The sequence below is a fragment of the Hyperoodon ampullatus genome (assembly GCF_949752795.1).
Source record: "Hyperoodon ampullatus genome assembly, chromosome: 2".
Classification (NCBI taxonomy): Eukaryota; Metazoa; Chordata; class Mammalia; order Artiodactyla; family Ziphiidae; genus Hyperoodon; species Hyperoodon ampullatus.
In genome coordinates, this window is record NC_136915.1 from 133362056 (window position 1) to 133388350 (window position 26295).

The 26295-nt window shown below is 38.2% G+C and overlaps 1 pseudogene across 1 annotated transcript in view; it reads left to right on the top strand.

Annotated features, from left to right (window-relative positions):
* The first annotated feature begins 10201 nt into the window (after positions 1-10201).
* The window catches only part of LOC307048608 (centrosomal protein of 78 kDa-like), a 38552-nt pseudogene continuing 22458 nt past the window's right edge, over positions 10202-26295 (top strand). Inside the window, exons 1-7 of the transcript in view lie at positions 10202-10240; positions 18398-18517; positions 18614-19022; positions 22121-22293; positions 22385-22457; positions 23520-23623; positions 25614-25788. The product of the transcript in view is annotated as a centrosomal protein of 78 kDa-like (transcript). The remainder of the gene's footprint in view (positions 10241-18397; positions 18518-18613; positions 19023-22120; positions 22294-22384; positions 22458-23519; positions 23624-25613; positions 25789-26295) is intronic.

The following is a 26295-nucleotide window of genomic DNA, read 5'->3' on the forward strand; positions in this document are numbered from 1 at the left end:
CTTTCTTTGCAGATACTGGCACCAAACTTTCAAACAATAAGAACCTTCCCATAAGTCCCTTGCCAGGCAAGATTAAGGTATGACAATCCAAACAAAGTTTTGAAGAAGATAACTGCTTGAAAGCACAGGAAAAGAGCTGGGTTTCTCTTATTCAACAGTCACATAATGAGTAATGTGCAAATTGGTTTAAAAAGTCTCTCTGCATGAGGGGCTAAGGTTAAGATTAGAACTTCTGAGGCCAGAAGAGCAAAATGACTACAACAATCCACATATTTTCAAGAGCTGCCCTTTGGATGTGAGGGATTGATTTTTCCCACTATTTTTTCAGCAACCCACTGGTGTCTTTATTAAACGACATAAGAGAATACAGTGTGGCCAAGAAGGCTTAGATTTCCTTAGCCCCAAGTCAGATATTCTCCAGTGACTGTCCACTCAAATGAAAAAGAGAGATTTACAAGAGGAAACGGGATACCACTGAGTGTACTTTAATTTTACCTGAATTATTTGTTTTGTTTTCAATTCTCTGCTGAAGTGCCTCCATTAATATATTTTTAAGAACATTTCCTTAAGTTGAAGTATTCATTCAGTATATTCATTTACTATAATTTAGAAAAGCCAAATGATTTAGGCAAATTCATTTCTATATTGCCACAGCAGTGTACTGTGAACTAAATGACACCTGGCAGTTCTTTACTCAGATACTAACTCAATTAGAAGGCAGAACAAGGATACCTACCCATTCAGGGAAGGAAAGGTCACTTAGCCTCTGTAGCTCTCTTAGGTCTCTTATCATCACAGTAACAAATTGAAGACTAAAAACCATATGATCATCTCAATAGATGAAGAAAAAGCTTTTGAAAAAAATTCAATATCCATTCATGGTAAAAACTCTCCAGAAAGTGGGCATAGAGGGAACATACCTCAACATAATAAAGGCCATATACGACAAGCTCATAGCTAACATAGTCAATGGTGAAAAGCTGAAAGCATTTCCCCTAAGATCACGAACAAGACAAGGATGCCCACTCTCACCACTTTTATTGAAGGTACTTTTGGAAGTCCTAGCCACAGCAATCAGACAAGAAAAGTCAATAAATAAAAGGACTCCAAAATGGAAAGGAAAAAGTAAAACTGTCACTGTTTGCAGATGGCATGATACATAGAAAATCTGAAAGACACCATCAAAAAATTATTAGAGCTCAAAAATGAACTTGGTAAATTTGCAGGCTACAAAATTTATATATAGAAATCTACTGTATTTCTATACACTAACAGTGAACTATCAGAAAGAGAAATTAAGGAAACAATCCCATTTACAATCGCGTAAAAAAGAATAAAATACAGAAGAATAAATCTGCCTAAGGAGGTAAAAGACCTGCACCCAGGGAACTATATGACACTGATACAAGAAATTAAAGATGACACAAACAGCTGGAAAGATATACCATGGTCACGGATTGGAAGAATTAATATTGTTAAAGTGACCATCATACCCAAGGAAATCGACGGATTCAATGCAGTCTGTATCAACATATCAAGGGCATTTTCCACAGACCTAGAACAAATAATTTTAAAGTTTGTATGGAAACACAAAAGATCCTGAATAGTTAAAACAGTCTTGAGAAAGAAGAACACAACTGGAGGAATCATGCTCCCTGGCTTCAGACTGTGCTACAAACCTACAGTAATCAAAACAGTATGGTACTGGCACAAAAACATCCATCACTGGAACAGAATAGAGAGCCCAGAAAGAAACCCATGCACTTATGGTCAATGAATCTATGACAAAGGAGGCAAGAATATACAGTGAAGAAATGTCTGGGCTTCCTTAGGGATGGTTTCATCAATTAATTTGTTTTCTTAAATGGACCATACTTTTCCATGTCTTTGTATACCTTGTGACTTTTTTGGTTGAAAATTTGTCTTTCAAATATTATAATGTGGTACCTATGGAAATCAGATTCTCCCACTTTCCCAGGGTTTCCTGGGCTTTTGATTGTTGGAGGCTGTAGTAGTCTGTTTGTTTAGGGACCTTTCCAAACTATTTTTGCAATGACTGTTTTCCTTATCGTATGCACGCACTGAAGTCTCTGTTCCTTTAGTTCATGTTTAGCTAATGTTTTGACAGAGATTTCCTTGAATTCCTGCACCTAAAACAAACAAAAATAAATACACACAAGCACATCCATATGCACACTCAAAACCACACACCTCAGACCATTGTGCAGATTGCTGGATCACTCCTTCAACATTTAGCTGACCTGCATTGAGTTCAGGGCTCAGCCCATGGTAAAAGCTTAGAGACTCCTCTGGTGTGTTCAGAACATGCATCTTATCTCGAGTATGCATGTGGCATTCCTAAGTTCTCTGGACATATGAGTACTTTTTGTAGGTTCTAATTTTCCAAAGAATCTCCCCCAACTTTGGCTCCTGTATCTTATGTGGTCTATTGTATTTCAATGCACAGTCTTCTGCCCCAGCCATCTGTGCTTTGTTAGTTCACCTTGCACTTTTTTTGAGCAATGACTGCTGCTTTTCCAGACTGTGTTCCAAGTTAGCTGAGACAGAGATAAGCATCTTGTGTCAGTCCTTCAGGTAGCTCCCAGAACAGATAGGTTAGAACAGATACACATAATAATCTGAGAGTACGGTCTCTTCTGCTCCCTCCTGAAGCAGGATTGAGGGTCCCATACTAGGAATGGCCTGCTGCTACTTTAAGACTATCACTGCATTAAGACTCCACCACTTTAACACCATCACTACACTAACAGTGGATGGGGCAAGGGCAAGTAAAAATGCCACAAAGCTTTCCTGCCATTTTCAAATTGCCTCTTCCCTGGTTCAGTATGTGTTTGGTTGCTATAAATCTTTGGCTGATTTCAGGACTAAGAGAAACTCAAAGAACCCCACAGCAAAAAACAGTATAATCAAACTCTCAGAAGCCAAACGACACAGAAAGAATCTTTTCTCCCAAAGGAGAAAGAAAAAAGAAATTTGTTACAAAGCAGGGATCCTCAAAAAGATTAGAGCTAATTTCCTATAAGAAACCACGGAAGCAAGAGGCCAGACATATTTAAAGTGCTGAAAGAAAAAAAATTGTCCACCAAGAATTCTATATTTGGCCAAACTGGTTTCAAAACTTAGGGAGAAATTAATGCATTCCCAGATGAACAAAGGCTGAGGGCATTTATTTTACAACTTCCTACCACTGCCCTATGAGAAATGCTAAATTGAACCTTCAGGTTGAAATGAAAGGACACTAGACAGCATCTCGAAGCTGTAGAAAGAAATAGAAATCTCCAGTAAAGATAAATACATGGGCAAATACTAAAGCCAGTATTGTGTTATTGGCTTGTAGCTCTACTTTTTATTTCTTACATGATTGAAAAAACAAATGTATAAAATAATCATAAATCCATGTTATTGGGCTCACAAAGTATAAAGGTGTAATTTGTGACAATAATAATGTAAAGAGGAGGAACGGAACTGTAGAGGAACAGAGTTTCTGTGTGCTACTGAAGTTGGTTTCAATTGAAATTATATTGTTTTAACTTTAGAATGGTAAATGTCATCTTCTTGATAACCACAAAGAAAATATCAATAGACTATATGCAAAAAGAAATGAAAAGGGAATCAAGAGTTCACCACAAGAAAATCGGCTAAGCACAGAAGTCAGTAATGAAGTAAATGAGGGGCAAAAAATGCATAAGACATACAGAAAACAAGCAGGAAATAGACAGAATTAAGTTCTTCCTCATCAGTAATTTTTGAAAAAGTAAGTGGATTAAGCTCTCCAATAAAAAGATAAACATTGGCAGAATGGACTTTAAAAACAACCATAATCCAAGTATATGCTGTCCGCAAAAAACTCACTTGATTTCAAAAGACACAAGTTGCTTGAACGTTAAAGCATAGAATAAAATATCCCATGCAAATAGTAACAAAAAAGAAGGAAAGAGAGACAGAAAAAGAAAGGAAGGAAGGAAGGAAGGAAGGAAGGAAGATAGATCTGGGATGGCTATGTTACTATCACACAAAATAAACTTTAAATCAAAAACTATCACAAGAGGAAAAGGAGGCCACTATATGTTGATAACAAGTTCAATCTATCAAGAAGATAGAACAACTATAAACATATATGTACCAAACAACCCCCAAATATGTGAAGCAAACATTGACAGAATTGAAGGAAGAAATAGATAGTTCTAAAATAATACTTGGAGATCAATACCTTGCTTTCAATAATGGAAAACACATCTAGACAGTCAGTAGGGAGGTAGGGGGACTGAATAACACATTTAACCAACTAAACCTAACAGCCGTATATAGATCATTCCTCTCAACAACAGCAGAATACACATTTTTCTCAAGTACACATGGAACACTCTCCGCGAAAGACCATATGTTAGGCCACAATACAAGTACCAATACATTTTTAAGAAATTGAAATCATACAAAGTATCTTCTTTAGCCACAGTGAAATGAAGGTAGAAATCAATAACAGAACCATTGATAGCCATTTCCCATCATGCCTGCCACACATGATATAAAGCAATGAAGGGAAAAACATAATTTACCACTTAGAAAAGTGGGAAAGAGGACATACCATTGACACAGAGTGTGTGCTGTTTCCTGTTGTCAGGGATAGAAATAAATTAGCATCATTTATTCATTAGTGTGTTAATTTCTTGGTCAATCATTGGGCAGCCCGTGTTTCTGCCTGATGGGAAGATTTCCTATACTCAGTGTTGAGTGGAGCCAACCTTGAAAGGGACATTTTAAAGGATTATACTGTGATGGGCTTCGCAGTACCCTTCCTCCTATGCCAGTATTTAGGCTGGGGTATTTCCATGGAGTGTGTACAATCGTAGGCCCCAGTTCACCAGAATTTAGTTTGACTCGTTCTGTTAATACATTCCCTCAGTACTTTGTCTTTTGTATCCTTTTGCATTTACTTCATTCTTTATTATCACTGCGAAACAACTTTGTTTCCTGTTCAGATGCCAAAAAGTGGATATCAATACCTCCTGAGTTTTACACATCACAGATCAGTTTTGGATATCAGGGACAGAGACAACAGCTATTTCCAATGACTTTGAGACATACTTTGAACATGTGATTAACATGTTGAGTGTTGAAATGTGTGTCGAGCTCATTATATGTGCTCTAAAAGGTTTCAAACTGCAAATATTTAAAAATCTCTATCTTTGAATAGTTTTCCTGTGCTGTCCCTTTGTGTCAGACTGTTAATGTGCAGTCTGGCACCTTCAAATAATGTGGCTTTGTAACCAATTATTTACATGTTGTTTTATCCACAGAGAATCTTTTTTAAAAAAATAAATTTATTTATTATTTATTTTTGGCCGTGTTGGGTCTTTGTTGCTGCACACAGGCTGTCTCTGGTTGGGGCGAGCGGGGGCTACTCTTCGTCGTGGTGTGCGGGCTCCTCATTGCTGTGGCTTCTCTTGTTGCGGAGCATGGGCTCTAGGCGCTGGGGCTTCAGTAGTTGTGGCACGCGGGCTTCAGTAGTTGTGGCTCATGGGCCCTAGAGCACAGGCTCAGTAGTTGTGGCACACGGGCTTATTTGCTCCGCGGCATGTGGGATCTTCCCGGACCAGGGCTCGAACCCATGTCCCCTGCACTGGCAGGCGGATTCCCAACCACTGTGCCACCAGGGAAGTCCCCACACAGAGAATCTTAAGGTCAAAACATACAACTCGATTAACTACACTTCCTCCTGTTCACATTTCCCTCATCTTTTCTTCATCTTCTGTCTATGTTTCCTTGGCCCTGTTTATATTGAGCGCTTTTGCCATTATATTTGATTGTATGTATTCCGGTGAGTTACCACGATGCTTTATGAGACACGCTAGGATATAAATGCATTTAAGTAATATATATATATATGTATATATATATATATATATATATATATATATATATATATACACAATCACATATATATGTAGTTTGCTTGAGTGCAGTGTTTTTTGTTTTCTGTACTGAATTCATTAGCATGGGTCAGTATAATATTTAGCATTGGTCGATATGTAATTTGTAAACTAATAAAGTCTTAAAAGTGAGGAAATAAGTCTTTCAAATTTAATTATTTATTTTAAAGAGCAGAATAGCATACATAAACAGGTGCCTAATGAAAACTTGTAGTCTAATTTGGAACTCTCATGAGCACCTATTCTTTTGTTCTTCTAATGGTATGATCGTAGGCCATTTGATTATTTTTATTTTTATGGCTTTAACTTTAGAATAATGAAATATTCGTAAATTTTAAAAAGTATTTTTCTTTATTTGATGGGGGTGGGATACTGGAGAAATGAAAGGTCAAACACCTATTGAGGAATCCATACTTCTCTATATAGTGTGTACTGTTATTTCAATAACTGATTTAAAATTCCTAAAAGGATGCTATAATAAGTTATTATGCCATTTTACAGACTGAATTAAGTGAATTTCAGGGAGGTATGAAACTTGCCTAAGGCTATCCAGCTGCCAAGTGGTAGAAGTGAGAATTAAATCCAGGTATACCTATCGCCAAAGTTTCTGCTCATCTCTTTACATCATCCACTTTTAATAGCCAATGCTTTTCTGCTTACAAATATGACTGACGTTTCCAGACAGTCAACATTGCTTTTTAATCAGATAGAAAAATTACTGTTGCTTCTCTAAAGACATATTCCTTTTCCATTAAGTGACCTTAGTTGTTCAGATAATACTTCCAGACAGTAGTCATCATACAGTTGGACACTAAGAACAGAACTCAGGGATGTGTCTAGCACTCAGTAAAGACCAACTGGGCTCACTGATGGTACTTACGGTCATTTCCTCTAGACTAACATAATCTTATTAATAAGACCCTAATAATTCACAGTACTGCCCTTGCCTGATTGTTTGTTCTTCTCCCTCTATCACTCTCTCTTTCCCCATATGATTATTATTTTTCACAATTTTTGGTGAATTAAATTCAGGGATTAGTATTCAGGAGCGCTAGTCACAAAAGCAGAGAATCTTAGCTCACACCAAAGGAAGAAAATAGAGAAAAAGTATAAATTATATGAATACACACATATCACACATGTACCAACTATATGTTGCACACCTCCAACATCTATTCGGTATCTGCACATTTATTGTATATTAGCAGTAAGACAAGAAATGAGCATAACGCTCTGTTTACAAGATACAGAAAACAGACCCAAATATGGAAATTACTAGCGATGAGAATGGGGAAGAAAGACCACAACAAGGAATGTAGATGATATTTTTGTTTCTTAGCTATGATGCCAAATATTGAACTTTCAACTTGAGACAAGGAGGCCATAAAAAGTTGTATTAGTTTCCTAGAGCTGCCATGACAAAGTCCCAGAGACTGAGGAGGTTAAACAACAGAAATTTACTCACTCACGGGTGTAGAGGCTAGAAATCTGAGATAAGGTGTCAACAGGATTGATTTCTTCTGAGGTATCTCTTCTTGGTTTGTAGATGCCATGTTTTCCTTTGGTCTTCACATGGTCTTCTCTCTGTGCATGTCTGTGTCCTAATATTTTCTTTTTATAAGGACACCAGTCATATTGAATTAGAGCCCACCCATTTGACCTCATTTGACCTCAGTTACCTATTTAAGGGCCTTATCTCCAAATACAGTCAGAGTACGAGGTATTGGGGGTTAAGACTTCCACATATTAACTTGAGCAGGACACAGGTCAGGTGATAATAGAAGATAACAGTAATTTAAGCAAGTAAGTAACTATTGTTTACAGTGAGTTGCTTAAGGATATGTATTTACTCAAGAAAAACAAGAAGAAATTACATAACACTCTGTGTTATACAAAGATATTAAATTAATCATCATAACATCCTGTGAGATGGGCATTAAATTAGACTAAGCAAGAGTAAGCAACTTATCCAGAATTGTATAGTTGGTACTTTCCAGAATTTAAACCAGGTATTTTCCCAGTTCCACTCTACGTTATATATTCATTTCATTATTTGAAATGAATTTTGAGTCTTCATTTTGCTTAGTTCCTGAAGTTATATGGAGATAGAAGGGAGTTGGATATTTTCAGTGACATTCACACATGGGGAAGGAAATTGAGTCCAGAAGCTTCAGCAATGTTTCCATGGAGAACGCTAACAACAGAACCAGAAACACCATTATCCTTTTGGTTCAGTGATCTTTCCTATAGCACTACAAGAATCAATTTTAAGAAGCCCAATGTTTTCCAAACTTTCACCAATGGGCTCTGTAGGTTCCTCTAACAATATCTAAGAGACTAACTAGTTTCACATTCCAAGCCACTTAAGACAAGGAGTTCTGATTGTTCTCTGTGAAGAAATCAAGTGACAATCATAGCTGGTAATTTAGGATAGTTTCTTCAGGGCCCAGGCAAAACCTAATACACAAGTGATAAACATTGTTAAGTGCATCTTTGACAAGGATTCATCAAGTATCAAAGAGGTCTATAAATTGGGAGAAATTATGACCAAAGACAAACATAGACCACAGATATTTAAGTAATGCTCAATTATTTATGAGTTTAACTTTGGTTAACCTCATTTTCCTTCTTCTAGACAATTTCCAATTCATCTCCACAAAGAGACCAGAATACTTACCTTCCAAAACAAGATTTATTGTGTTCCTTTAATTCAAAGCATACAGTGACTTCTACATTCACTCCACCAAGTTTTGCTAGGAGAGAAAAGGAGACATTATATTTTGTCTTGAATTACATATGCCACCATACTTGACTTAGCTCATCCTACTGGAAGCACTTTGACGGCAGATTCTACAGTCTTGTCTTACATCCTCTACGGAATCAAGCCAAGGGAATCACACATAGTTACAGCTGGAAAAACGTTTGTTCTGGGTTGATACTTTTAGCCTTTACCACCAAGACTTTATCACCAAGATCTATCTTGACAGCCTCTAAACAGGAGAACTTCTTGCCTTCCATTTTCATATTGACAAGGAAGGTAAAGGGAAGAACTGAGAAGTACCCAAAGTCAGCTAGCAGCCAGAACAGATAAATCATCTGTGGAGATATTGTTTCTTTCAAAAGATATAAACATAAGAGGAAGTCCTAGTGTTTGAAACAATTGTGCATAATAAAATTCCATGAAAACCTAGAAATCCAGATGCAGATCAGTAACATATTGGCTAAATAATCTGTTATGTTCATGCAATGGACAAGTGTACAGACATTAAGAAGAATGAGATACTCTTTTCTATGAGATTCTCTTTCACTGAACTCATCAGTGCTGCAAAAACATGTTACATAATACTTTTTCTTTAACATTATATCAGGCATCCTCATCTTGTCCTGCATTTATTGCCAGTGTTATTAAAGTTTATCATTTACCTCTTTCTCTTTTAGACATATAATTTCTCCTTATTTTGGAAGCATTCATCAATCCCTATTTTACTCTTTCTTTTAAATTACAAATGAATATTGAATTTTATAAACTATCTTTTGCGGGATATTTCAAGTGATTGTATAGTATTGCTCTCCTTGGACCCTGTTATATGGTAAATTATATTTTGTTATTTTATATATGCTATTTATTATATGTCGTATTATGTTTACTAATTACATTTATTATATTATAATTACATTATAACTAAGGTAGCATTTTGTTTTAGATAGGCAAAACAACCAGTGGAATAGGAAGCATCTTAAAATTAGATGCAAGAGCATAAGGGAATTGAGTTTAAAATAAAATTCACATTTTGGATCAGTAGCAAAAATTATTCAAGAAATAGGGGGAAATATGGCTATCATTACTAAATTCTAGATACAGCAAGTAGTTAAAAGTTAAAAAATAATGAAACTGTAAAAGTATCAGAAACCTGGGAGACATGAAATAAAGTATTCATGAGGAATACCTTTCTCAGATACAAAGAAAAAAGGATACATTTAATTATATAAGAAATAAAATTTGCCTCATGGCAAAATGCACTACAAAGGTCAGAAAACAAGCAAAAGAAATTGGGAAATATATTAAGAAATGGATATGCTTTCTTTACAACTTTGGAGGAAGCACATGTTTCTTTTTCCTTTAACCTGTTATGGGGGTATTAATCTATAATGTAAGTGCATGGTTCCTTTCCTTTAACCTGTAATGTGAGACTTAATCTATATGGTAAGTGCATGGTTCCTTTCCTTTCATCTGTAATGTGAGTGTCAACATGGGGCACTGTTTCCAAGCACAGACTTTGGATGTTCCTGTACTGGTCCCATCACTGACCATCCACAAAATCTTACAAATGTTGCTTCACTTTCCTGGGGGTTAGAGTCTTAGCTAAGAAATGGAAGCAAAATAGAACTTTCCCACAGGGATGATAGAAGGTTTAAAGGAGTAAATATGTAAGTGACTTAGCACAGTGCCTAGTACAAGAGAGATCAATTATCATTTTTTAAAGAGACAGATGAAAGAAATAAAATGTGGTGTTTTCAATCTATTGATATATATCCTTGACATTAAACTACCTTTTCATTCATTGGATTACCTAACTTGCTCATGCTTTTTCTTACTCTAGTGAACTTGGGTAGCTAATATCATAGTTTAACATTTTTGCTTTTATATTTACAAGTAAATTTGACCTGTAAGTTTCTTTTTCCTTACAGTCCTAATCTATTTTCAGTATTAGGATTATATAGACTTCATAAGATGAATAAAGGAGAATTCTTCCTTCGCTATCTCTAGAAGTTTTTCTTTGTTCATATTGATGTTATCTGTTTAATAGAAGTTCCATAGAATTCACCTCCCAAATGATCTGGCTGGGTCTGGTATTTTCTTGGTGAAAGATTGTAAACTATTGACATAATTCCTTTACTGGTGAAAGAACTCCAGCTATAAATTTCCTCTTGTGTCAGTTTTGGTAAACTTTAGGAGCTAGGAAATTGTCCACTTTACAGAAATGTTCAAATTTACTGGCATTTCATATATTCTCTGCTCTAACATTGTCCGGATTCTTTCTGTATATTATTTACTTATGTTTTTGTTTTGCTTAATCAAAGTGTGTTTTTTAAATCTTTTCAAAGAATATTCTTTTGACTTACTAAATCACCTCAATTTTATACTTTTTTTCTGTTTTATTAAGTTCTGCTCACATATTTATTATCTATTTTTCTATGTTCTCAGGGTTTATTGTTTTACTCTTCTGATGTCAATTGAAACACTTGGTTATTAATTTTAAGAAATCTTTTTAGTTATACATAGTGGAACTTTTTGAAGATTCCAGCTTAGTTGTAAGTATCTAAGGGTCAGCTCGTCCACACTGTTGCTAGCCTAAGGCTTAGTTCACCCTACTGCAATGTATATATTGACATTTTTTCCCCTCGACTTTCTGTGTTTTGCTACTTCTCACTTTTCTTTGGAGAGAAGCCCTTTGAAATAACCTTAACTTATTTTACAGCCAAAAAATCTTTAAAATAATGTGTATTTTTAAAAGATAAATCTACTTATATAATTAGGCAGAAAATCTGACCTGCCATATTTTTAAAAACAGCATAAATTCACACTTCTCCATGATTAATCTGCTATATTACACAACCTTCGAGTTTTTAGCTTTATCAATGACATGTACTTGAAAAATGTTTTAAAGATCCTACCCAGTCTTTTAAAACATCCTTGTTCCTTGTTTCAGTTCTAGTTTTATGTATATTTTCTGCCTTGCACCTGATTATTCCAACATCTGATGGAAGGCCTTGGGAATATAATTCTGGTATTGATTGTTTTTGGCTGATTCTCTCCACTTCTAGCTGATTTCTTCATTATTGTGTAAATTTAGATCATGAGCTCATGTTTAGCTAAACTTTATCTGTGGGAATGCTATAGGCCTGTGTTGAAGGTCTACCTCTCCAGAAAGGGTTTAGTTTTGTGTTTGGAATACCACCGATTTGGGAGCATTTTAAGTTAATTTCTTAGCTTCTGTTTGCAAGACCGCACATAAATTTGCAACCCAAACACTGGGAACACAGATCTGGGGTTCAGAATTCTCAAGATTTCCTACCTGTTTCCTACCCAGAGCAGAGGCCAAGAGAATTTGGTCTTAGTCTCCCTTTGCCAGCAGATATTTTTTCTCCTGGCACACCCTTTCATTGAAGGTGAAGCAAGGGATAGATAGGTTTAGTTCTATCTTCCCATCTAGTAGGGATGGAGTCTTACCTCCTGCCTCTCACGTGGTTATGGCCATTTATAAACAAGTCTCTATGTCAGTTGTGTCATTAAACTATGGCCTGTATTACAAATCCAGACAGATGCCTATTTCTATGGCCTGTGAGCTATGAATAATTTTCACATTTTAACTGGTAACATTTTAAATGGTTACCTAAGTACCTAAATAATATCCTCAATTTTGCTCTTTGGTCTACAAAGCCTAAAATATTTGCCACTTGGCTCCATGAAAACAGGATTTCCAGCTTCTGTTCTAAGCCATCAAGATCTTCAATCCACTCCTAATATAGCTATAACTCTCACACATGTACCACCCTTCTTTCATGGGTCCTGGAAATTTCTACTGCATACTTCAAAAATCAACCACGCACTTAAAAATAAGTTGTGTACATTTAACCTAGCATACCTAACCGTTTTCCTTCAGGAGAGTTTTTCAAGTAATCTTGCCCACCGTATTCTTTAGAGCTTCATTAATAATGGCAAAAAATTAAAACAACTTAACATTCAACAAATGGGAATTGTTCCTAACAATTATAGAAGCACATACAGTAGAAAACTATAAACTCTTATTGAAACAGTGAGACATAACTAGTTTTATTCTTAGAGAACTCTTTATTTAGGTCCCTTTTGTTTAAAGAAGTATATTTCTGGGTATGTATGTATATAGTCATGTATTTATATACACATACATTATTTGTATGATATAGTTATATAAACATATGAAATACATACCTATACACATACCTTTGATTTATATTTGTATACATACACAGGAATATAATTATATATATTATATAGTTATATACATTGAACTGAAAACTGGCAGGATACATATATATCGTGTATAAATGTGTGTCGTCTATGTGCATGTGTAGAAAAGCAGGTTGCGAGATATGGAAGCATGAGTTAGACAGGGTTCATGATTATAAAAGTAGTTATGTGTAGGTAGTGAGGTAAAGGCCCATTTGATTGAAAATATTGCATATTTTTACATCAATTGTTAGGATGAACAGATTCCTATGTAAATAAAATTATAAATAGCTATACATACTTGTATGTGTAATGTATAATTAAAATATATATAGTTTTATAGATGTATTATATTTATATTACATAATATAATTGTCTTATACTAATACATTACATATTGTGTTATATAGAATATATTAACTATAGTGTATTATATCAGATAATAATAATTATATATTTATAATATATATAAATATATATTTATAATTTATATATTATGATATAATTGTTTTATAATCAATATTACAGGATATATCATATTAATATTATGAACATATTAACCATATAAATACATTTCATTACCCATATATTTTGTATATAATATACGCTAGGCAAAAATATATATTAATATAATACATAATTGTTATACATTAATATAAATATTAGTATATTAAATTTATATATCAATATAATATTTAATATTGGTATATTTATATTATATTTAATATATACATAGCTAATGCTCTTTAAAGCCATCTGCTACAAGTAGAAAAAGACCAGGAGTATGGCCAAAGCAAATTCTAAAAATATTAGATTACTTATATTCATTTATATGTCATTTTCCTGGAATCTGCATCTGGCTATTAGAGAGGACACACAGCAAAATCAACAAAGAGTGCCCAGGAGGACATAGGATCCTTTATTTATCGGAACCTCAAAGGAAACACAGTGCTATCCAGTCCCCCATCAAAGAGCCAGGAGCAAACCTTGAAGCACCCAGTAAAAAGCCCATTCAAACAAAAAAGCTTTCCCACTTAAACTGGAAAAAGTTAAGTTCCCAAGAGACCCCCTACACCAACCACCGAAGCTCATTTGGCAGTAAAAACAAAAATGTTCACCGAACAACAAGAAACCCCAAACAATAGTTGTTTTAGCACAAACAAAAAAAAAGCAGCTAATTAGTGTCTCTCCTGTTTGAAAGAAGGGGGTGGGAAGTGGGCAGAAGACCTGATAGGAAAGATAAAAAGAAAAGGAAAAGGAAAATAAGTTTCCAGTTTGACACTCAAGCTGTCTTCTGCATCCATTTTGTCAAGACCACCAAGTCAATGTGGAGGCTTTTTCCTCTTTCCCTTTTCTTTTCATGAGACTGATCACAACCAGCACTGCAGATTCCATCGAATTAAGGAATGCTGTTGCCTACATGTGTGAATGAGCTGTGAGTAAAGTACTGAAGTAGAGGACACCTAAAGTGAAACGTCTTCATGAATGTCCATGTGGCTGAGCAGGAAGTTAACCTTTCACAGATGTGCTAAAGAAGAAGAGGTGCCTTTTATTTTATTTACTTTTCCCCGCACTGTGTTGAATGACTATCATCTACAAGTTCAGGCTACTTTTTGCTGAGGATTAATGCACTGGAAAGGCTGAGAGAAAACTGAACAGTAGAGCTGTCTTTTTCTTGACCAGTTCACCTTACTTTCCCAAACTCTAAGTCTTTCCCTAATTCTTTCTCCTTTTTATTGTAGTAAAATGAACAGAACACAAAATTCACCATTTTGATCATTTTACAATTCACTGTACCATTCAGTGGAATTTAGTACTGTCACAATGTTGTGCAACTATCACTGCTGTCCAGCTGAAAAACATTTTCATCACCCCAAGAGGAAACCTACACCCATTTTAAGGAGTCATTCCCTATTTCCCTCTGTTCCAAACCCCTGGCAACCACTAATGTATAATATTTGCCATGTGTATGGATCTGCCACTGCTGGACATCTCGCATAAATGGAACCATACCATATGTAGGCTTTCGTGCCTGATGAGAAGTTGTGCAGTGGTAGGAAAAACTAAAATGTGATGTACTGTATGATGTATGTTTTACTGAAGTGGCTTGGTCAGATTATAATGATTTATGATAAAATCACGTAAAGCAAGCATCACAATTCTCCAGGAATGTTCTGAAGAATGCTAATGTTAATTATGAATATGTGAATCCCAAATCTTTCATTTGTATTGACCTTATCTCATTAATTCTTCTCCCAACGCTGCTATAACTAGAGTTCAGTTCTAAAATGTACCTTCCTCTTTTCCCATAGAAATTGTCCCACAATTTCAAAAAGTTCTCAAAGGTGAAAAAGTGCACACGACGTTTATCACGTTTGCAAATGCCAATGGAAATGCCAAGCTAACACTGTCCAAAATGCAATATTCTTCTGTGAGAGCACCCAACTTTAAACAAATACACATATTCTAAATACAGCTTAGATCTGTGACATGTTTTGGCCACTGAAGTATGAGCAGACATGATGGCCTTAAATGAGCAGAAGAGGCCTTAAATGGGCTTGTGCAGTTGGGCTCACCTCTTATGTTTCAGTGAACTTCTAGAGAATACAGGACCTGGGAGCTGCGGCCTCACAGTTGGGCTTGTGTGACAGACCTCAAACTGACCCAAAACACGGAGCAAAACTAGCCATCTAGAGGTCTAAAAGAGAGCCACTGCAGCTAGCCCATAGGTCCAAGAGAAATAAATTCTTGTTTATGTAACTGACTTTGGTGTGATTTGTTCCAAAGCATTATCACAGCAAGAGCTGACTAACACAACATCCTCCAAATCATTGTTATGTAAATGGATGCCACCATGCCAACATTTAAGGCAACTGTGTACTCAAATTGTGAGAATTCTTGAACTCTTGGTGCCTCTCCAACACAATGTACATGGCTAAATTTCCACAAATAAGTTCACTAATATACCACAAAGATCTCTCTAAACTTTTATTAAACGTAATGCAAAGTTCTTTCTTTTCATTTTCTGCTTCTACATAGTTAAAATGCTGTTTATCAATGTAAAACGGTTCTTGCCGTTTGGCTTCTGTCGTTAGAGTCTTTTGAACTCTTTGGCTTTTCAGCTCCTAGGCTGTAACATTTGAATCAGCAAATGCCCCAAGGAGAAAAGCTGCACCAAGTGTCAAGCTTGCGTCTGTGTTTCCCTTCTCTCCACAACTTGGCCCACATGTCTTGGTGTCTCTCTAACATTCAGACGCCAGCGAACAGAAGTTTTCCTACTCTATCCAGCTTTTCTAAAATTTCTTTAGACTTCGCCTGATCTTATGTTATTATTCAACTATCATCTCAATTACCCCTAGGAAGAAAATTTACAATTTTTAGAGAAAACGGAACCCTGGTACACTGTTGGTAGGGATGCAACTGGTGCAGCCACTGTGGACAACAGTATGGAGGGTTCTCAAAAACTAAAAATAGAACTACCATATGACCTTGCAACTCCACTCCTGGGTATAAATCCAAAAAGAACCAAAACACGTGTTTTCAAAGACATGTATTTGAAAAGATACATGCACCCCAATGTTCGGAGCATCAGTATTTACAATTACCAAGATATGGAAGCAACCTAAGTGTCATCAACTGATGAATGGATAAAGAAGATGCGGTACATATAACCAATGGCATACTACTCAGCCTTAAAAAAGAAAGAAATTTTGCCATTTGCGGCAACATAGATGGACTTGGAGGACATTGTGGTAAGTGAAATAAGTCAAACAAAAACAAACACTGTAGGATATCACCTATATATGGAATCTAAAAAAATACAGCAATCTACCGAATATAACAAAAAGAAGGGGAGACACAGATATAGAGAAGAAACTAACGGTTGCCAGTGCGGAGGGGGAGGAGGGGGCAATACAGGGTGCGGAAGTGAGAGATGTAAACTACTGGGTGTACGATAGGCTCAAAGATGTATTGTACAACACAGGGGATATAGCCAATATTTTGTAATAACAGTAAATGTAAAGTGACCTTTAGAAAGTATATAAAAATGTTTTAAAACAGAAATCATACTGAAAATTGGAAACAATTTAAATGTCCATCAACAGGAAAATGCACATATAAATTATTGTACTTCCCTACATGGGAATCCTACATAGTGAGGAAAGTACATGAACTAGACAGATCTTTACGTGTCAGCATGGATGAACCTAGCAAAGATAACACTAAAAAAAGCAAGTAAGAAGAGAAAACATAGTAGAATACTATATGAGGTTGAAGAATACTTAAAAATGTAGCCTAAATAGAAAGACATCCATGCAGTGATGGAGACCAAGTTCAGAAGAGTGGTTACCCAGGGTCAGCTGGGGAGTGGCTGTGTTTGGGAAAGTGGTCACAGCAGGCTCTTCAACAGGAATGGTAATGTTTCAGTTCACACGCTGGCTGGAGGACGGAGGAGTGTCTGCGATATTATAATGTGAGCATGCTGCATGTGAAAGCCATTGCTGACCACATGTAGGGGATCTGATACGCGGGAGCTGGTAGTGGGTGGAGGCATCCAGAAGGTGGTGGTAGAAGAGGAACGTTGTATGCATAACGCCTAAGGCCTGACCAGGGGACGACCACTGTTCTAGAAACTGGACACAAATCCAACTTCTACGACCAATGTTAAAAGACAAACTGAGGCATATTGAAAATAAGACTTTACGTGAGCAAAAATAGATTCAATTCAGGCACCACCAAAGCGGAAGCGGTGAGGAGCACTCCAGCCACAGGAGCTGCAGAGATGTTTATTTTAAAAGGGCAGAAGCAAAGCAAGGAAATGACTGACTTGCTATAACTTTAAAGCCTAGTTGGTGGTTTGTGACTGGTTGTCCTCAGCAGTGTTCGCCACCCTGAGGCGTTGACAGGCTTAGATTTTTGTTGGTTTACATAGGCGGCCGCATCACTAGAGCCACCGCAGGCTAACGGCCTCCTTGCAGGGTTAATTTACTAACACCAGTTGTCTGAGTCCTTACTCTTACTCAGTCACTTCACTTCCTACGCCTCAGTTTCTCTTCTGGAAACTGGATATTCAGTAGTAAATTCTCTGTGGAGTTGTCAGTACCAAACAAAGTGATTATTAGTAACCACGATCATGTCCTGAATGCATGGAACACATCACCATTTGCCAACTACCGTGTCAAGTTAGCAGAAACTACAGAAATTAAGAGCTCTCCACATAAATTCACACACCTGTGCACCAGGTAAAGGACCACAGGCAGACGTTCACTCAGCCTTTCGTGTGTCCCTCACGGAGTGCACGCTCTCTCCTGGGTCGGGGGAGCACAGACACTTACGGGAGTTTACTTTTAAAATGCGTTGATACAACCAGGTCTCACTTTTGTTTGGATGAGTCAGCAAACGCTTTTTGGAAAGCCCAAAGTCTCCACACCTCGTACGTTTCGCGTTGCCTTAGTCTCAGAGCTCAAGCCCCTACTCTTCAGGCCGCGTCACCGTGGGAGACAGGGCTGCGTGCGGACGCACAGCGAGCGTGCAGACGTCCTCGAGCCCCGCCCCAACGGTCCCGCCCGCTGACGTAAACCCCAGCCCCGCGGCGTGGAGGGCCTAGATTCCTGTGCCAACACCAGGCCACGCGGGGTCTCCGGAGCGCGGCATGGGTGGGTTGGCGTAGCTGGGGCCCGTGGCCCTATGTCTTCTGGCTGCGACGTCGGTCCTGCGCACGCTGCGGGGCCGCAGCCGCCGGGCGGTGGGCGCCCGAGGGGCCGGGGCCCCCAGGCGGGTGTGGCCATCGTGTCCGCAGCCAGCGTCCCCGAGGCCGTGCTCGGGCCATGATCACTCGGTGAAGCTGCGCCGGGACAGCGTGGCCGACTTCTTTCCGCGCTCTGAGGACCTGTGCGCGCTGCAGGACTTGGTGCCTCTGCCCTCCGTGCGCGCTTCCCTGCGGGACGCCCCGCTGGACTTAAGGCCGACCGCCTCCGCGGGGTGCCCTGGGCGCCGCTCCTGAGCACCCGCTGCCCCTGAGCACCCGCTGCCCCTGATCTGTATCCAGAGCTTCTTCCAGCCACGGCTTGTCGAGACAGGTTTGTACTTCCCGCTTCCAGGGCCCCTCGTGTTGGCGCTGAGAAGCGGGGTTTTCGATGGTGCCAGGTGGAGGGTGGGCACTAGAACCAGTGCCCAGTGCCCGGGTGTGCGTGCACTAGACGGGGCGTGCGGCCTAGGACTCCTGCCGGCTCGGTGACCCCGGCCGAGTGCCTTAAGGCTTCTAGGTCTCAGTGTTCTCATCTGTAGCGTGGGCTTAACAGGTCCCAGTCTCTGTGGTGGTTACAAGGATGCACTGTGTTAATGCTTCTAGACTCTACAAAGTAGAACACTTAGCACAGTTTGGAGCATCGTTCATTGTTGCACAGATGTTACCTGGTCTGTTGAATGACTTTGCCTGGTACACACCAAAGCGATTAGGAAATGGATATATCCCAGCTTCATTTCCTTTCCATTCAAACGGTTCAGGAAAAAAAAATTTTTTTCAATACTCGTATCATATAGTGCAAAGATCACCGGTGTGAAGGCAGCTTAGGGTTTGAATTCCAGGGCTTATGCTGTCTGTGGCCTGGGCAGGTTTCTTTTGGACTACAATCCCCACACTTGTAAAATGACATTAATAACCACTCTTTCTGTGGGTTCTTAGAAGTAATTAAGCAGGTTATGTGTGTAAAGTAGCCTGGCACTTGAATGAGTTGTCAGAACCAAGGGCTGCTGGAGACCATGCTTCTGCCCTAGGTAATCTCCCCTTCTACTGGGCGGCAGGTAAACACAAGCACAGTAGTCAGTGCTCTGGAAGAAGTGAGCTCTGGTGCTACAGAGCACAGAATCTTTTTTTAAAATTTAATTATTATTTTATATTGGAGGTTAGTTGATGTACAATATTGTGTTAGTTTCAGGTGTACAGCAAAGTGGTTTAGTTATTCATGTATCCATTCTTTTTCAGATTCTTTTCCCGTACAGTTTGTTACAGGCTATGGAGTAGAGTTCCCTGTGCTATGCAGTAGGTCCTTGTTGATTATCTGTTTGATACAGAGTCGTGTGTATATGTTAATGCCAAACTCCTAATGGATCCCTCCCCCCGATCTTTCCCCTTTGCAGAGCACAGAATCTTGGAAGGGAAAGTTCAGGGTAGGCTTCTTGGAGGAGGTGCCATCCTTTCTAAGGATATGTAGAAGGTCCTGGGGTGGCAGGAGGGAGCAGTGTGTGTCAAAGTTTGAGAACTATAAGAAAATATGGCAAAACTAAGGTATAGGACTGGAACTCAGGGTTTGGGAAAGAAATGAGAGTTGATACTGGAAACTTAGTGGGGCCCAAGAGAAGGGGGCCTTGTTTGTCCTGTCAGAAGTTTGGGTGTTTATCCTGAAGGCTGTGGGAAACACCAAAGAAGAGATGGACTTGTGGTTTAGAGACTCACTCGGACCTCCATGTGGAAGGCAGTTGATTTGGTGCAGGCTGAGTTGTAATCTGAGGGTCCCACTTAAGTTATAAAAGGTGGGACTGGATTTTGCAGATCTGAGAGAGAATGGGTGAGGCCTGGTGACCAGTTAGAAAAGGGAGGGCAGCAAGCGTGGGTGACAGTTTACAGCTGCATCTTTTTGAGAGATACAGAGCACGGTAGGAAGGTATTGGGGGTGGCGAGAGGATCTTACTTGATCTTCAGTGCTTTAGAGGGGCCTGGTAGACGGGTCTGGACCCAAGGTACAGATCTGGGCTTTTTGGGAGGACAGGTGTTTGAAGGCATGGTAGAGACTTAGGTTACCCACAAGAAGATCCAAAGAATCATAGGTCTGAGAGATTTTTAAGTGGGTATATTTGAGGATGTTTATAAGCTGTGAGAAAGTAACCAGCAGAGTAAGGGTGTGAAGATGTAGGAGAGGAAATGATTGTTCATTTGTTTTCAAAAAGCTGAATACTCATCGTGTGCCTGGCCCTTTTCCAGGATCTGGGGTTCACACCATCTGTTATCTCTTCTGCAAGGATAGTTCAACTCATCCCCTGGTGAAGAGAAGTCAGATTATTCTTTGCATCCCATTCAGGTATAAGAACTGTTCTGTACCTCTGAAGGGACTTTACTTAACCAGAGTAATAAGTTAGAAATCAAAAGAAATTAGAGCTGGAAGGGACCTTAAAGGCCACTGTACTTAATTTTGCCTAATATTTTACATTGAATGTAAGAAAAATTTATTGTAGAGCCCATTCTCTTCAGAGTTCCTTCACTGAACTTTCTTTATGTCTTGCATCCAGTGGGTCTATCTTGTAAATTTTGGCCTCCTCCTAAATTTGCTTCTTCATCCATATTACATTTGGCCCAGACTATGGCAGAAACTCCTGGGTGGTTCACGGCCCCTGGATTCAGTTCCTCTAAGTTCATCCGCCTGCTCGGGTTAAGTGATCTTCTAACATAAAAAGATGTGCTTAAAATAATGCTGCTAATGGCTTGCCCACACAGAGTTACTGCATACTAGCCGCCCAGCGTGTGCTCTGCACGGAGGCGTGTAGTCTGAACTGTGTTCGGCCAAGCCTCATAGGGCTCTTTGCCCTGAGGAAGGGGAGCTTTTTGTGATCACCCCCTTTATCTTGTCGGTCCTTCAGCAGCGGGGAGCCTTTTTCTAATCAGCGGAGGCACCCTTACTCAGCCAGTGGTAGCCCCAGGTCTCACCACCTGTGGGATACGAGCCATGCTTTCTCCCAGGCTTGCTTGGGCCAACATCTCTTTCATTTCTGTCTCTTCTCACACTTGGACCCCTGGCCTTTAGTCATCCCCACCTGCAGTATTTACAGTGCCCAGCAGGAGTCAGGCTTGAGTGTCTTTTCACAGATGTTCCCTCTGCAGTTAATGCACCTCCTACTCCAACTCTGCATAGCCTCATCTTTCTAGATTCTGCTTCAGGGTTATCATGAAGCCATCACTTGGATATAACATTCTGCCTCCAAAGGAACCTCTGTGCATAAAGGTTATGTTTCTTTATCTCATGTGATTGAAATTTTGAGTTTACACATGTCCCTCCTTAATGAAGGCTTTAAGGGCAGGAGTCGTTTCTAATCCTTAGCACAGAGCAGATGCTTTTTTTAATGCTTTTTAATGATGATAAAATGTGTGTTTTAAATCACTTATTTTACAATAATTTTGCTTTAGCTTCTGGCAGAAATAAAGTTTACAGAAGTCGTGTTCCTGCGAAAAGAAATAAAGATGTGACCTTCCAATTGTGTAAAGCTCTTAAACGCTGTGTAAGTGCATCGGGTGCGCTAAGGAACGTGGAGCTAAGTGGGCTAGTTGTGAGAGAGAGAGGCTTAACTATGTTAACAAAGGTAAGCCTTCATTGTGTCCTGCCAACATTTGATAGTTGCTTTTGGGGCAAATTAAACCAGTAAAATTTTAAACTCTTCCTCCATATTAAAGGGATTGAATAAATTGGCCACTTTGGTGCACCTGTGTCTTGCGAATTGTCCAGTTGGAGATGGAGGTTTAGAAAGTGAGTTTCAGTCTTGTTTATGTCTCTTCCCATCAGACTGGTCTCGTGATTTCCTACACACCATGTTACTTCCTGTCTACCTTTTCTTGGTGTTGTTCATGCCTGGATTGTCTCCTGTACCTGCTCAAACCTTGGTCCATTCTCATTTGTACCATGAAATTTTGTCATGCTGGATACTGTCAGAACTAATTTTACTTAACTTTGTGTTAAGCCACAAACCACACATTTTGTATATTTTCTGTGTTTTGTGTTTGTCTATATTTTTATGGTTTCTCTTCAAGAAATATTATGGGAAGGGAAATAGCAAGATGTAAAGAGCAAAAAAGTCATCATTCTCTTTAAATTGTTAGAACATCTATCTGCAATCATAATTATGATGCACTGTGGTATGTGTTAAAATAGTAAATACATGTAACGTCCCGTAGGAGCAGCAAACTCAGTGGTGTTGGTGAGGGTGTGTCATGGAAGTAATCACAAAGCAGGTGACTGTTGGTTGGGGTCCTGAAACATTAGTGTGTGTTCCCTGTGTCCAGTAGTGGTCTGAAGGGGTAAGGAAGCCTGCCTTTCAATTTGAGGGAACAGAGGGTTTGAGGTCCTCTCTCTTCTATTGCTCTGGTACACTGCATAGCAGCTAATAAAATACTGGGTTTACAGTTGACATTTAAATCGTGATTGATCATCAAGATTGGCATGTATCATTGGAAATGAAAATCGGAAGAGTCTTATGCTTTTTAGGTTTTTCTTTTTTTTTTTTTCCCTTTGTCTCAAAAGTATGTAGTACTTTACTGAGTGGTTGGGAAGAAAGTTTGCAGTATTCAGTGTATTCAGTTTTAGTACCTAAATAGAATTAAACTGTTGCTGTAAACTGGTATAACACCTTGTTACTGACAAATTTTAGAATGCATCAGTTCATCAATCACCTGTTTGGGAAGATTGTAGTTAATGATTTTAAGAATGTGGCTGTAAACCCCCAATTGACTCAAGAAAAGCAGATAAGTCAAGATTGACAAATGTATAGGCTCTTCATCTTACTGTGTGTGTGTGTTTTTTGTTTCCTTTTAGTTACTTGTCAAGGTGTAAAGAACTCTATCACTCTTAAGACAGTAAACTTCACGGGGTATAATCTGACATGGCAGGGAGCAGATTACATGCCCAAGATCTTAAAGGTGATTTTATGTTTAAACTTTCATAAAAACATATGTGATTGAAACACATTCATACATTGACACAGATGGCAGTCAATTTTTTCTTTTGATATCTGTGAGTGCATCTTTCGTTTTGTTGAAAGAATAAGACCAGTTTTCAGTTTGGGATTCTACCATTTAGTAAAGATAGTCCACTTAATTTTAGAAATAAGAGATTTAATATATAATACATAATAATACTTCTATGTATTTTTAGTTACTGAAAACATTGATTTTGATGCTGTGAAGAAACTCTGCCATTATAGTCTTCAATCTTTAAATGAATCAAGTGTCTATTAGCTACTGTAGTTTGTAAACTAATAAAAATCACTACCTCGGCAACTTGTAAATAGAGTTTTTAAACCAGTGCCTTCACAACTTTACAGTGGTTATAATTACTGTATTTAGGCCTAAATTATTTAATAATTTGACATGAAGCCTTTTTAATAGTTCGATGGTGCAGACCAGGGATAGGTAAACTATGGCTGGTGGGCCAGATCAAGCCCGTCGTCTGATTTTGTAAAGAAAGTTTTTTTGGAACATAGTGGCACCATTGTTTACATGGTAGCTATGGCTACTTTCAGCCTACGCCAGTGGGGTTGAGTAGTTGCAACAGAAACTGTATAGCTCACAGAGCTGGAAATGTTTAAATTTAGATTTTGGAAATTGAAAAATTCTTTGAGCCTATACAGGGCAAGTCCATTGACCCCTGGGGTAGAGAACAGTCACGAACTTGGGTGCCGAAGCCAAATGGCTTAGGTTCAAATTCCCTTTCTCCCTTTTCATAGCTAGTGACCATGGACAAATCACTTAACGTCTATGCCTCATTGTGAGGTTTAAATGAACTCATTTGTATAAATAGTGTTTGGCACATACTAAGCACTGTGTAAGTGGTTGCTGTTATTTCTGCTTGGAGCTTTTATAAGCTATTGTTAATGGGAAAATGACACTAATGATTTTCCTTTTAGAGTGTCAAAGGCACTTTGAGTCTTTTATGTTTTCAAAAATGTAACAAGACATTTTTCATTTAAAGTCAGTGTTCCCTCTTACCAAAATTGATTTTATGAATATAAAGAATTGAATGTCTTTAAGACAAGACTTGTGGTTAAATGTCAAACCATTATCTTCCCAAGGCACATCAAACTGGCTGTGCATAGTCCAGGCCTCTAAAGTTTGTGTGCATACCCTAGGTAGCATGTGAGATCCATTTTGTAAATATAGTTTTAAAAATAATGCCTGGGACTTCCCTGGCAGTCCAGCAGTTAACACTCTGCGCCCCCAATGCAGGGGGCCTGGGTTCGATCCCTGCTCAAGGAACTAGATCCCACATGCAATAACTAAAAGATCAGGCAGGCCAAAACTAAAGACCCGGCACAGCCAAACAAACAAACAAATAAATAAATAAATATTTTTAAAAAATAAATAAAATAAAAGAATGCCTTAGAAGTTAGGAAAAGAAAATATTAGAACCTATTTAGCTTTGTATCATTTAAAAATATCTATGTATCTTATAATGTACATAAGTTATATGTATAGAACTTTGTGTATATAATTTGTGAAAAAATAAGATGCGTATTAAAAAGTTTTCTTAGCGGTTGCCCAGTCAGGTGTTTGGAGGCCATTGGAGGACAGAAAGATGAAATTTAGAGCCTCAGCAATGATAGAATTTAGAACCAATTCCCTGACTTAGAAGATAAGGAAATAATTCTTAGACTGTAATTGAGTTGTCCAACTTTACATAAGTGTTCATAAACAGGTCATCCAGTGGCTGGAATCTAATCACTGACCGACTAGAATGTGGGTCACTGGACTCGTAAAGCAGAACTGACTATTTAATTTCTCAGCTTGGCTCTCCTGGCATATATGCTTGATATGTGTGTGTGTAAATCTCTGACATAATAAGCCATACTCAGTAGGCACACCCTGTTTCCTTATTGAAACATCCCAATTTCGTCCCGTTAAATCTTTGCAGTATCAGACTATCAGAAGGCATGAAGCAACCTGGGCTGAGAGTCTTCGTTCCAGGAGACCTGATCTTGACTGTATGCCTGGTTTGAGGCGCATCACTCTGAACTGCAACAAGCTCATTGGTGACCTGGGTGCTCGTGCTTTTGCAGAATCTCTTAGTGAGGATTTATGGCTTGGAGGTAAATTCTAAAATGGAAAATATTGAATTTTTAATATAATATATGCTTAGCTTTTGGCATGATACTGTTGTGATAGGATTTTTTTAAGGCCTCATTTTTCTGATCGTTTTTATGTTGCTTTTAAACTTTCTCTAAGAGTTACATATATACTTTACAGAAAATACAGAGTAACAAGAGAACAATTACCTATACATTTAATACCCAGACATAAATCACTGTTCATTTTGGTGTATATATTCTCAGTCTTTTTATTGTTTTCTATAAATATATTTGTACACTTAGGGATTACAAAAATAGAATTGTAGTATACTTGCTATTTCATATTCCTGCTTTTTTCACTTAATGAGGCATCATGTAGTATTCCATCCTATTGATGTCCCATAGTTTAATCAATTATTTGCAATTAGATTTAGACAGTTTGCTTTTCCCTGTCACAAACAATGTGAATACATTGTATATACGTCTCTGTGTCCATCGGGATTGCTTCTGTAGAATAAGGTACTACAA